This window comes from Maniola hyperantus, chromosome 13, assembly GCF_902806685.2.
Source record: "Maniola hyperantus chromosome 13, iAphHyp1.2, whole genome shotgun sequence".
In the NCBI taxonomy this organism is placed as follows: Eukaryota; Metazoa; Arthropoda; class Insecta; order Lepidoptera; family Nymphalidae; genus Maniola; species Maniola hyperantus.
The window spans coordinates 14,075,107-14,090,201 of NC_048548.1; the positions used below are offsets into that span (position 1 = coordinate 14,075,107).

General features: G+C 38.3%; 1 protein-coding gene across 1 annotated transcript in view; it reads right to left on the reverse strand.

Moving 5' to 3' along the window:
• LOC117987684 (uncharacterized) overlaps positions 1-15,095 on the reverse strand; it is an 80,583-nt gene extending 65,488 nt beyond the window's left edge. The window contains exon 1 of the mRNA XM_034974714.2: positions 14,907-15,095. The gene's annotated coding sequence lies outside the window, so the exon portion shown is untranslated. The remainder of the gene's footprint in view (positions 1-14,906) is intronic.

Here is a 15,095-nt window from a genome sequence, read left to right on the forward strand (position 1 = left end):
CAACTACAATGGGTAATTGAAAATTGAAAAATGCAAGCGATTAGCCCATGCAATACGTGACAGAAGAAATACTAATATGTTGAAGAAATAATTATCAAAAGTTGCGTGTCCGAGGAAATTTGAAGCAATGTACAACATAGTTAAAATGATCACAATAGATCAGCAACGGTCAACGTGATACAGGGTCCGGAAAAGCCCTGCACAGTGCACAGTGCACAGCCGCCAACATCAAGAAAATCAAGAAGAACATTGTTTTTCTTCGTCTGCGTAATGGTTGTGCAAGTAAATGGGTATGACGAAGTAAGTACAATGATTTTCCCGCGATGAATGCTAAGACAAACTACTGTTTGTACGAAATTTATTAGCGGGTCCGAGCACCAAACAACGTTCCAATCATAAACAGTGCCGGTACCAATAAATACCACGATTTTACGAATGACTATAAAAATCGATTGCAAATAAATAAATCGATTAAACTGGAACTCGGTCAACGCAGTAACATCGTAGTTTAAAGTTTTGCTCGATTGAATACAGGCGTCTACGTAAAACAATGATTGTGCAAATAGGTATGACGAATAGAACGCATTAGTATTAGCATATACCTATACAGTACCCGGCCAAAAGTGATGAACATCGATCTTTAGAAGGAGACTGCAGATTTGTAGAGCACTGTCTCGGTCGCTAAGCAAAGCGTCATCTGGATATGAGTGACAGAGACAACGCTCTACAAAGATGAAAGGTCATTCTAAAAACGGATGTTCATCACTTTCGGCCGCATACTGTACCAATGGTACAAATAGAAAGCAATGTTATAAAGTACCATGATTTGTTGTTTCAAGCAATTAAATGTCACCTGCTTTAACGGTGAAGGAAACATCGTGAGAAATCTGCATGCCTGAGTACTCCATAATGTTATGATTCAATAAGTGGAGACTATCTATGGAGCGCACTCTGACTTAAGACAGAGTTAAAAAGAGACAGAGCTATATCTCTCACATAAATCTGTCTCGTTTTAACTCAATCTTAAGTCTGAGCAAAGGCAAAGTGCGCTCTATAGATCTCAGCCTTATTCTCTACTTATTGTCTGTACCTATTGTTTTTTAGATTGTGCTATTTGTTTTGTTATAAAACCGTGCACTCTATAAATACTAGTGTTGTCTGTTAATCTTTAGAGTTTAAAATAGTTGATAGTTGATACACTACATTTGGTTTATAGCTCTAGACCGACGACGTAGGTCATCTTACGGTGTCTTCACACTGTCGACAAAATCGCACGTTTAGTATAATGCGTACAAAATGAGTTCTCACGCGCCATTTAGGATAGGTAGCGTTTCCATTACGTGTTCAAATAATCTTAGGCTGAAATTTTTAATAAGGCTTTTTTATACAGCGAGAAAACGAGCAGTCGGGTCACCCGATGTTAAGTGATTATCGCCACCCATGAAAAATTGTAACGTCAGTTAACCACCAATGCTTTGCCGGCTTTTCAGGAATTTGTTGATCCGGCCCTTGAATTACTACAAGTTACAATCTAGTGGGAACACCGCTAAAGGGAGTTGGTTCCACAGTTTGCATGAGCGTGGAAAAAAGAGCCTGAAGAGGCTTTTCCGTTTTTCTCTTCAACTACTACCACTTACATAGAGTAAACGAAGTTGTTAGTAACTAGCTGATGCCCGCTACTTCGTACGCGTGGATTTAGGTTTTTAAAAATCCCGTGGGAACTCTTTGGTTTCCCGGGATAAAAAATAGCCTATGCCACTCTCCAGGTCTTTGACTATACCCATGCAAAAAATCACGTCGATCCGTTGCTCCGTTGCGACATGATTGAAGGACAAACCAACAAACAAACACACTTTCGCATTTATGATATGGGTATTCTCTCTGTAGATATTTTGGATAGTTATTTTTATAGAACGCTACCACAGCCTTGGTTTGGGTTTGGTAGCAATCCTTTCTTCAGATTTAAAAATAAATTATTGTGAAGTAACTTAATTTTATAAACATAGGAAATTCTAATTTTAGGGTAAGTAGTTTGTAAAGGTGGTTCCTACATAGACTTCTTGTTAGACTTATATTAAGCTTCTAACTATTTGAATAGCCCGACATTAAGGCTGGCAAGAGAGTTGCAAACATTTAGTTGCTAGCGTATGTAAATTTGACTGCAAAATAAATAGCTTAACAATTTAACATACAAAAACGTTGGAAGAGATGTTCCCTAGCGCACTCCCCAGCGCTCTCCATACAAACATAGAGTCAAAGATTTACATACAATTCTTTAAGCCTATGTAACTTTAAGACATATTACAGAACTCTGGCAAACCACAGATATTAGCGTTTAGAAAGTGTCTACAAAATTTCAATAGTTTTTATTTTACACAATACACAGACACTAGGGAATAAGGTGTAAAGGTTTACGCAACTTTTGGAACAGAAGCTTTACATCTAAAACTGCGCGGACAAGTCGTAAATCTGGAAGGGGTCTTACATTAACAAACAATAGCTACACCCAAGTGGCCCGAAATAGCTCAGCGATGTGTTCATAAATAGCCGCAATATGTAACCTGTTATGCTGTAATGTATTATAATCATTATTAGTTATTACACTCATTAATGCCATAGGCGAAACATACGACTTTTTATGTAGGTATAGCTCATGAAAGTTCCGCTATGTGGAAAATCTTTCAGGTTTTTCAGGGAAAAAGTTTTCAGGACACTAAAAAACTTAATAAAAAAAAATTGCTTTACTTTTAGATCAAAATCACATTAATGTAGGGGCCCCAGGAGGTATATCGTAACGATGAATCGACAGTGTAAGATAAGATAAGATAAAGATAAGATAAGTTTATTAATTGCAAAATTGTATGTACAATGTACATAGGGTCTTAAAAATATAAAAGTCCAATTACAATCTGCCATCAATGGCGCGCAATTTTAAAATAGTGTCAGTTACACATTTAGTTACAACTAGCTTATGCTCGCGACTTCGTCCGCGTGGACTACAAATTTCAAAACCCTATTTCACCCCCTTAGGAGTTGAATTGTCAAAAATCCTTTCTTAGCGGATGCCTACGTCATAATAGCTATCTGCATGCCAAATTTCAGCCCGATCCGTCCAGTAGTTTGAGCTGTGGGTTGATAGATCAGTCAGTCAGTCAGTCAGTCATTCAGTCAGTCAGTCACCTTTTCCTTTTATATATATAGATTAAAGATTAACATAGGTACAAAAAAAAAATTAAAATATGATGTCAGAGATGTATGGCTCTTTGTGATCAACGATTCGATTTGTCATGCGAACACTGCATTTCTTAACCCACACTTTTCTAGGTTTTCTTCTTTCTTCTGTGCCGAATCAAAGTAACCGCCTCATAAGTAAGGAATAGAAGTTGATTTCCCATTTTATAGGGCACATATTGATTTATTAGAGCGCGTTTTTATCGTTCCGTTTCGAACAAGTAAATGATCGATCGTAACGACCAATCGGTTCGTGTGTGTACGGCATAAAAAACTACATAGCGAATTTTGCATGCGCAGCGACGATAGGCAACATTGAACTACAGTACTATGCCTATAGAAGAACAAAAATCTTGTTAAATCCTGTATCGTATAGATGGCTAAATATATAATGAATTTTATAGCGCAATCGCCGAGTTTCATACTGGTTCCTTCTCGTTATGAAAGCCATTCCGAACCAGAGTGGTAGATTCAGTTGATTATTCAAAACATTGAAATATATAGACATCGTTGATTCAAAAGCACTTGTAAAGTTTATTTTAATAAAAATTGTTTCTACTTTAGTTTTTTTTTAAATTCTAGTTGATGCTCGCGCCGATGGCTGCGTGGATTAGGTTTTTGAAAATCCCGTGCGAACTATTTGGTTTTTCGGGACAAAAAGTAGCCTATGTCACTCCCCATGTAAACAGTAACGTCGATTCGTTGCTCCGTTACGACGTGATTGAAAGACAAACCAACAAACCAATTACTACCCATATTATAAATGCGAAAGTGTGTTTATTTGTTGAATTATTGGTCTGTCTTTTAACGGAGCAAGCGATTGGCTTGCATGGATTCCGGAAAATCAAAGAGTTTCCACTGGATTTTCAAAACGTAAATCCACGCGGACGTAAAATCCCGGTCATCAGCTAGTAAACTAAAACAAACAAACCGACAAACACATTTTCGTATTTATAATATGGGTAGTGATGTGATGACAGTTAAAGCGTCTACCATTAAAATAAATTATACAGACAAGTAAATAAATAACTAATTTGAAGAATGTTCATATTCGTAACACATTATTCATCGTCAGAGCGAAGCCGATCCGTGCGTACAAACATACATTAATTAAAGTGCAGATTAGTGAGACATCGGGATGTTATGAATGGGATAAACAGTTTTTAATATTTTACTAGCAGGTCTGCGTGAGTGAGTCAGGGGTTTATTGGAGCTTTTTAGGGTTCCGTATACGAAGGGCGTTTGTGCACTCATCCGTGATTTCACGGATCCGTCAAAATACGAATCGAAGGTACTTATTTGTATGTCGGCCATTTCGAAGAATCACGGATACGGATGAGTGCACAAACGCCCGAAGGGTGCCGAGTGCACAAACGCCTGAAGGGTGCCAACGGGATCCTATTCGCTGTCTGTCCGTCCGTCTGTACTGTATCTTATGAACCAGGGACCCATGGCCCATGGGTCCACCAACCTCTCGGTTATATGGGCCGTTTGGTATTTGATCTTGGCGCTTTCCCGGGGCGCCTTCTTGATTCCCTACAAATTATTTTATGTCTCCTCCTTGTCCCTTATGCTCACTCTCCCTCCTTATGAATCGCATCTTATGAACAGTATAATAAGTAGAGAATTGAAATTTTCACAGAATGCCACTATAACAACAAACAGAATAGCTGCCATGAAAATTAAAAAAAATTAAAAAGTGTTTTTTTTTGTACGATGGTACGGAACCCTTCGTGTGCTAGCCCAACTCGCACTTGACCGATTTATTTTGTTTATTAGCTATAGTAATGTGCCGGGTACAAGCATGAGATACAGCGAGTGAATCAGTATTATAATTAGAAAGAAATAAATTTTATCAATTAGTTATAAGACATTGTGGCTAATTCCGTTGTACACAATCTCTAAACTAAACTCAAATGGCACGTCTAAATCTATTGCTATCCCTTTCATAATGTTGCTTGCGGAAAAGGATAGCGCTAGATTTAGGCATGTTAATTTAAATTTATTTTATTTTATTTTATTATATTCGTTTTTTGCAATCAACAGCGATATATACAATATAATTTTACATAATAACAGACTGAAAATAAGGCCAAATAGGATTACAATTTTTACAGATTACTTAAATAGATATTAATTATAAATTTATAACAGTACGTTTGATAATTTAAACAAACTTTACAATAATATAATAATATGAAAATATAAAAGTCAATTAACTAGTAAAAATACCTAGTAGGTGATTCACAACATATGTATGTGTGCGTGTATGTGTGAGTGTATGTCTGTGTGTGGGTGTGTGTTTGTGTGTGGGAGAGAGAGTATGCGTGAGTGCGTGCTTGTGTGTTATGATAATATGCGGATTTATGTACTATTATAGATACTAGTATAATTATTATCAGTAACATATTATTATTTTTCCGATGCAGTTTAATTATTTCCTTTTTTAATTGCATTTTGGACAGGTCAGGAAAAAGGTCGAAGTCAGAGTATATTTTATTATAGGTTCGCGCCAGGTAGTTTAGCATAGTTTAGAGATTGTGTACAAGAGAATCGGCCCCATAGTTATTATAACAGACGATAGTATGTAATATGTATAGGTATTGACTAATAGGAAGAAAGTACGGATATTTTTTTCAAAATTAATATCAACATCCAATTACAGCGGGTCCGGGTCACGTACAAAAAGGATCATGAACCGGATTAAGATAAGCTTTATGAGCCAGTTGAGCCAGTTAAGCCGAGATCTCTCAGTTATTGCTGTACTGAAAGCCAGGCGAGGCGAGCGGAGCCATGATACATGAACGATGCTTATGAAAGATTAGCTGACTCGCTCCGGGTCCGATCGGGTACAATACGACCAGTTGCGAGTTGAACTCGCACGCGTAGGGATCCGTACCATCGTACAAGTTTTTTTTTTTTTTTAGTTTACCATATTTGAATTTTTTATTAGATAACTAGCTGCCCCGGCGAACTTCGTAGCGCCTAACGGTCGTTTCTTTTTCAGGATTTTTTAAAAATTTTCTTTCCATAAGAACCATCTTCGTACTCCAAGGTATATTATGAAAAAAGAATTCGCGAAATCGGTTCAGCTGTTCTCGAGATTTGCGATGAGCAACACATGTAGTGATTCATTTTTATATTAAAGACTAGCTGAACCGCCCCGGTTTCGCTCGGGTGGAGTTTAGAAAATTGAGGGGGAGGTTGAATTAATTTTTTCTCTCCGTAAGAACCATCCTCGTACTCCAAGGTATATTATGAAAAAAGAATTAGCGAAATCGGTTCAGCTGTTCTTGAGATTTGCGATGACCAACACATTCACCGATTCATTTTTATATAGAGAGAAGATTAGATATTTGTTGTTATAGCGGCAATAGAAATAATAGACATTCTGTGAAAATTTAAACCTGTTCATGAGATACAGCCCGTTGACAGACGGACAGACAGATGGAGGGTGGACAGCGTAGGCTTAGTAGTTAGTTCCATTAGAACCCTTCGGGCACGAGCTCTAAAAATACAATTAAACATCAAAACTGAGGATACTGTGTGCTACCCATACGAAGCCGGGCGGGGAGCTAGTTTTATTTATATAAATCAATCATTCATGCTGTTTATTTATAAGTTCAGGTACGATTCCGGGCACGCACCTCTAACTTTTTGGAGTTAAGTATGTGCGCTTTAAGTAATTTTTTTTTAGAAAAAGAATATTGCTAAATGACTAATATTACCCTTTTCTCTCCAACTAAGCGTCAAGCTTGTGCTAGGAGTACGACAATAGGGCAACGGGCGGGGTTTGAACCGTCGACCTTTCGGTTTTCAGTCCACTCCATTACCCGTTGAGCTATGAAGGCTCTAAATTAAATATCACTTGCTTTAACCTTTTGCCTCAATCAAAAGTAGGTTTGAGAGAAGTCCCAACAACCCAACATTATCCTGAAGGTGATAGCAGACAGACAGGACAGCGCTCTCAAAGCGCACTGGATGTCTGCATTAGTTAATAAGTATATTAATTATATTAACTAACATAGAATAAGTTTCTTTCTAACATACATTATTATATTATAATATAGTTACTAACATAGGTTAAGATGGTTACTAACATAATATTGTGGGCCTTTGTTGTCTGATAAAATAAAGATTATTTATTATTTATTTAACGGTGAAAGTAAAGAAGCCAGAGTAAAATAACTAAAGTTATTTCATACAGTTTATCTTCTTTGAAGAAATAATTTAGCAGCTCTCAGAGTAGGATCTATAGAGTTAGAAATATTAGGTAAGATCGCGGCTTGATCGTAAAACTAGGAATCCAGTAATAAACGTAATATCGCAACCGATTTAATGAGCATTTGTCCCACCACCCTCCCGGCCTAATAATAGACCGTGACCTGAGAATATCTCATAATATTATGTTATAAGTATTACATATTATATTTTATGGATGCATCGTTGTAATGGACGACATTCAAAGTTAATAGTGACGCTGTGAGTGTATTTTGCCAGACAGCTCGTAAAGTTCCAGCGAAAAGAACAAGAAATAGGGTAGATCGCTACTGTCCATGACAGCTCGTATTTATTCTCTCGCAGCACTGCAGAGTGCAGTCTCGTCGTGACCACAACTCGTGCAACTGAGTCGAAAAATCGGCAGTTAAAAATCGCCTTGATATCGCATTTGTATTGTTAGCTGGGTATTGTTGATAGTGTGTTAGACGAATTGTGGATAGTCTGGACTCGTCCTAGCAACCTCTGACATTCTCGTTTAGGGTAGACTCTACTCTCGCTGGCGACGCGCGGAATGGCGGCAGTGCTTTGTACTTATTTGTAAACCAATTTAATGAGCAAACCGTGATTAAAAGTATAATAAAGTATATCAAAGGGGGTTTCATTCCATTAGTATTTGCGCCTTTTGAAATAGAAGTCGCATGATCTATTGTGTGGCGAGGCAGCCATCTTAAGTCGATTGTATAAATACGGGTGGTTGATGGTTTTTAAGCTAGTCTCGTTCCGACGCGAGACACGATCGAATATTAAATGCTTTTTGGGTTTAGGTCGCCATTTTGATTGAGTGGTCGCAATAGTAATTGGGCCCTAATCAAGTTAATATTGTAGTTAGGTTGTTATAAAAGGTAAAACTCTCGATAAGCCTGTGCGCGTCGTGATTAATATTTAAATTCACTGCTGGTATGTTTATAGCCTAACTAGCTGATGCCCGCGACTTCGTCCGTTTGGATGTACATTTTTCAAAATCCCGCGGGAACTCTTTCGTTTCCGGGATAAAAGTAGCCTATGTGTTAATCCAGGGTATAATCTATCTACATTTCATCCAAATCTGTTCAGCCGTTTTTGCGTGATTGAGTAACAAACATCTAAACATCCAAACATCCACACTTTCACATTTTATAATATTAGTAGGATTAATCGTGGTATGTACCAGTTTATACAATACAATAATATTATGTTACTACAGAGAAGCGGTCTCCTCTCAGAATGAGAAGGGTTTTATATAAGCACTGTCTTTCAATTTTATTTCGTCGGTATTTTATATCAATGGCATTAACATAAATAACTTTTCGTCCGGGAAGCGTCCCCCCCACATCCAGGGGATATATATTATATGCGGGTGACCGCATTGCAGTGCGGTTAGTAGGTACAATAAGCGCCATAATTTTTTTTTTTTCAAATAGATAAGTATAGCGAGCAAACGAGCAGGCGGGTCACCTGATGTTAAGTGATTACCGCCGCCCATGAACATTTGCAGCACCAGAGGAACCGCCGATGCGTTGCCGGCCTTTTAGGAATTTGTTGGTCCGCCCCTTGAATAACCCCATGTTGTAATCTAGTGGGAACACCGCCGATGGGAGTTGGTTCCACAGTTTGCACGTGCGTGGAAATAAGGATATGGAACGGAATTATGGTGTGAATATTTAGCTGAATCTTTACCACAACCTAAAGATATCCTTCATACAGTCGGTGGACGGAGGTGTGTAGACAGCAAGAGCTGCGGAGTTACGGGACTTCTGCTGGTGGGTATACTCCCCGTACACCGACCAGCAGAAACCAGCAAACTTTATTTTCATCATCATCATCATCATCATCATCATCATCATCATCATCATCATCATCATCATCATCATCATCATCATCATCATCATCATCATCATCATCATCATCATCATCATCATCATCATCATCATCATCATCATCATCATCATCATCATCATCATCATCATCATCATCATCATCAACCATTAGACATCCACTGCTGGACATAGGTCTCTTGTAAGGACTTCCACACGCCACGGTCTTGTTGCGCCGCCTGGATCCAACTTCCAGCACCTTGGGACCCCAACGTGTATCGGTCGTCTATCGTCTATGTGCCCTGCCCACTTCAGCTTCGCAACCCGTTGGGCACAGAACACATGGCAATGCAGAAAATTAGATTATTAAATTCTCTGACTGGCAAGATTTCTATGAAATGTCAAACATATATTTCCTCTTCAACAAATCATAAAAATCATAAAAATATGACAATCCAAAACGCACTTAAATACTTTATCAGAAAACCCTGTTTTCAACATGGTTTCATGTAAATGTTTCGTCAGTGCAAGCTCACGGTACGAAATATGTTATTCACAGTTTATATGAGATGTCAATCTTTTTGGATCATCTGTCAGATCTTTGTCGGTTTGCAGCCCGACAGATGATTTACATTAAACTCCGTATTGCCCAGACCAGTGGGTGACTCAGTGTTCAACACTGCATGATAGCCACCGAGCTCATTTGGCATTGGTTGGTTGTACATTGCTGCTTTACTGAGTGATATTAAAATATATTTTTTTAGAAAACCTTCAATGGATTAAAAGCCAGCGACATCTGACATTTATTTTTAATCTTGGTGCCTGGTGTACTTCCACCGCCCGTTGTGCCAGATCTTTTTTCCACGCACATGCAAACTGTGGAACCAACTCCCTTCGGCGGTGTTCAATACATATATGGGTATAATGTATTTAATGGGAAAGGACTCATCATATTTGCTCTTTGTCAATTGTCATGTCAAAAGTACGATTTAGTCTTAATCTGAGTTGAAACCATTTGAAACCACGAAACCGTACTTTTGTCACAACAGTTGACACATAGCATAGTGCAAATATGTCAAGTCCTTTCTTTTACGCATTATACACGTGTCTGTGAGCATAGTTGTAACAAAACATCGAGACTTCGACGTCACTGGCAGGCGTCAAATGTTCCTACAGTTGACGCAAGTTAGACTATGAATCGCCTACTTTGCTTTGATTTCACGTCACACATAGCCTAATGTTTGACATACCGTCGATTCAGGATTAAACCGAGAGTTCCCTCACTCTAGTTCACTCTGCTATGGGCCTGTGAGGTGTGACAGTGATGTATCTGATAAAGTGAAGTGGTATTTGATTGCGTGTGGAGGACGCACTCGTGTGTGAGGTGACGTACGAATTACGATTCGACACTTAGTGAAGGGTTATGTTCGTGTATTTGGCGCTTTGTTACGACAAAATGCTTTGTTCTCGCGAACAAAATTTTTCACGGTTTTGGAACCAAATAAATCAGCGCCACCTCTTAGATACTAATAAACGACCAGTTTGAAATTCAGACGTCACTGAGGTTGTATTGATGCTAAATAAACATTTTAGGACCAATGAGTCGGTGCCATTTTGCTTGTTCAATGGCCCTGTCCTAACGAAGTAATATATATGTCTATGCTGATTTGACTAGTTGTCAAATACTTCCACAAGCGAAGCTTAAAAATATATAGGTACATATTGCATTTGTTAGGTATAGTACCCGTGTAAAACCTAATTCCAGTTAGTTACTCCAGCGTACCCAGCACATATAAAATGTACATGTACATGTAAATGTATGTGTACAGTGGGCTGTGGGCGTGGCGGTCGGCCAACACCGCTCGAGCGCCTAATTGACGTTTAGTTCTCTTTGCCAGCTCTCGCTTACCGGCTAGCTCGGGTTACGTCTGAGCTAACACTAGTCTGTTTATTAACCCCAGCCAGCTATACTAGTAGAGTAATTTTCACGATTGTTTTGTCAGATCAATCGTCATCATTTGAACTCCTATTTTCTAAAAGTTATTTAAAAATTATAGTCCAGCAGCCGCGAAGTTTTTTTTTTTGTGATTAATAACAGGCTGAATGTTCGTGAGTAGGTTCCGTTTCAAAAATTACCAAAGTAAAATTTCGACACCACCAAATCGACAAGTTTTATACCTGCGCAGTAGAATAGCTACCTCTATCAAGAATTTTCACAGAGCAAAACTTGGGCGTCTCGTCAAACGGAACCTACTCACGAATGCTGGAGTGTGTTCGGAATGAATCATTCAGGTTAAGTTTGTGTAATATTTTGGATTCTAATTTAAATATTTTTAATTGTGTTACCTTTCTTTCTTTCCCTGCGAGTGATCAGGCCAAGTTATTATATAAGCTAGTTAAAAATTATTTTAAGATTAGAGGGTAAGATTTTGGTGATTTTGTGTTAATTGTTTACCTTACGAAGCGACATAGTCACTAAGTGACTAAGCTTCCAAATAAAGAGAAAAAAAAAAAAAAAAAAAAACATTCAACCTGTTATTAATCACAAAAAAATAACCACTTGGCGGCTGCAGCTGCAATAACGATAACTCTCATTTTTCTCCCTCACCTTTCTACCACCGTACCGCAAGACACCGGGCGAGTTCCCACCCCTATGTCGTCAACATTCCATCTTCGCGTACGAAACGCTTTGCGTCATCATTCCTTATACGCATGGCTAGGGTCTGGAATACTCTTCCTAGATCAGTGTTTCCTGTCAATTATAATCCGGGTATCTTGAAAACAAGAGTGAATAGGCACCTTCTAGGCAAACGCGTCCCATCTTAGGCCACATCAGCACTTCCCATCAGGTGTGATCGTGGTCAAGCGTGCGCCTATAACGAATAAAAAAAAAAAAAAAAAAAAATAACTGCGAGACTGGCGATGGTGGATAAACGATAAGATGTTTACGATTTCGTCTTTGTTTTATAAAATTCCGTACTAAGAACTTTTGATTTTCCGAAAAACACTTTCTCGTTCATAACATTTGAATGGATTATATTACATCCACACTAATATTATGAAAGTGAAAACGTGTCTGTCTGTCTGCTAGCATTCAACAGATGGGCACGGGTACAAGAGCAACTTGCATCCCGGGCATAGGCATTATGGGTATGTTATTTGTTAACCTGAAATAAATCAATTTTATTATTTTATTTTATTATTTATAGTGCAATAGGCTATTTTTTATCCCAGAAACCAAAGAGGGTTTTCAAAAACTGAAATCCACGCGGACGAAGTCGCGGGCATTAATCTAGTTTAAAATAATGTTAACGAGCATTTATTTACATATAAGGTCATTATTAATAAAAATATACATCCCAATTTATAGACATTTTGGTAATTAGTAAGGCTCTTTGTATTAAGATACTTATATTGAAGGTTTTCTACTAGGTCATCCGTGGATCGAGAAAAAAGGTCATCCGACATCTACGTCGTAGCAACCTACATGGTCGCTACGACGTAGACGACGCAATACAGAAAAGTTTTTATTTGATTCTATAGAAGTTAGAACTACCGATCTATGTCACTTGCGAGACTCGTCTCGTGGTACGCGATGAATGATGATGCAGTTTAAAAATACTGGGAAATTAATTACCCGGAACTCTTGGAAGGGGTATGGAAGATTTTGGTTGGTTTGTACAAGGCATTGTACCGGAACGCTAAATCGGCAGCACGGCTTTGCCACTTGCCAGTGGGGTGGTATCTAGCAATGGCCGAAGCCTTCCATCAGACAACGTGTAGAAACCAAAGGGAATGGGTCTAATAAAAACTGCCATAACCCCTCCAGCCAAGCCCACTTCCATCTTAGACTGTATCATCACTTACCACCAGGTGAGATTCCAGTCAAGGGCTAACTTGTATCTGAATCAGTTCCCTTATTATAAATACGAAAGTGTGTTTGTTTGTTGGTTTGTTGGTTTATTGGTTTGTCGGTTTGTCCTTCAATCACGTCGCAACAGTGCAACGGATTGACGTGATTTTTGCATGGGTATAGATAAAGACTTGGAAAGTGATATAGGCTACTTTTTATCCCGGAAAATCAAAGAGTTCCCACGAGATTTAAAAAAACCTAATTCCACGCGGACGAAGTCGCGGGCATCAGCTAGTTTTTAATAACGTATTAAGAAACACGGATACCGGAAGGGTAAGTATCAAAGTATGTAGATATATAATATTTCAATCAATAAATCTTATTGATCGTTAATCTCAATCCAAACAGTATTGGAGATAGAAGCTCTTGGAATCGAATTGTACATCTCAGGCATACAATGCGGATAATACACGTATATGACGCACAAAGACTAACGATCAGTACCCTTATTATAAATGCGAAAGTGTGTTTGTTTGTTTGTTTGTCCTTCAATCACGTCGCAACGGTGCAACGGATTGACGTGATTTGCATGGGTATAGATAAAGACCTGGGAGAGTGACATACTTTTTATCCCGGAAAATCAAAGAGTTCAAACGGGATTTTTAAAAACCTAATTCCACGCGGAGGAAGTCGCGGGCATCAGCTAAAATGTGGCAAATTTCAACTTAGAAATTCTTTTCTAAAAGAACGTTTACCTACTACTTATCGTGATGAGATAAACAAGTAAGAATCCAAGTATCCAGAACAAAAGTAATGAAGGTGCGTACCTAATATATGCTAAAATTACTCTTACATCAACGAAAAGTTAACAACAATAGTACAATATATCCCCGTTACCCCCCTTGTTCCCACTTGTCGTTTGTCGGGCCCCGACTTAAATCGGATGTTCCATTGGCAGAACATTTTATATGAAGCTATTCACACTTGTCCGAAACCAATTTTGTGTCAAAATCAAGCGTCAAGCGATAAACGACAAGTGGGAACGGGTGGTTAGTTTATGTACAAGACGATTCATAATGCAGATTTTTTTAAAATGTAAAACGTATTTTCTTATGAAAATGGCAGTTTTGCAACATAGAAATTCCTTCCTGAAAGAAGAATGTACCTACTGCCGAGGTAAAAGAAATACGTAAGAACCGAAATAGTAATAATGTCAAAGGTGACATTAGTAAAAACGTATTTTCTTACGAAATTGGCGATTTTTAACGTTGGATTCTTTTAAAAAAAACAATGCACTACTTAATTAAATGAAGTAAGTACCTAAGATCCTAATTAATATTAACGACGAAATCAAAATAATACGAAAATTCATGAGACGAGTCATGTATGTACTAAAAGACGCATTTTCTTACGATATTGGCGTTTTTATCGTAGACATTCTGTCCTAAAAGAACAATGCCCCGCCAAGGAACCTAAACATCGAAGGTGAAAACAAAACAAGCTTAGGTAGCTACTTTACATATAAATTAACTAAAATTAAATAATCAACCAGGTAACCAAGGGAGAACTTTTCAATTGATGACGTTTTTTCGGAAAAAACGTACCCACCGAATTATGTATTTTTAAATATTGACATTTATTATTCTAACTATTTTATTATTCTAAATCGTAACTATTTGACATATTATGTACTTATGCAAATACATTATTAAAAGACTTGTAAATAATAGTATAGTTTATTTATTTACCTGGCGACGTATGTTTAATGCGGCCAGCGTGCTGGCAGCATTGCGCGACGGGACACTGCGAGCACTGGCGAACACTGGCGAACACTCGCGAGCACTGTAGTCTGTAACACTGGCTTGCGGCGCGGGCGGGCGGCAGCGGGTCGCGGCCGGGACTGTGCCTCGCCCCAAGATCGATTCCGTTCCTCTCGC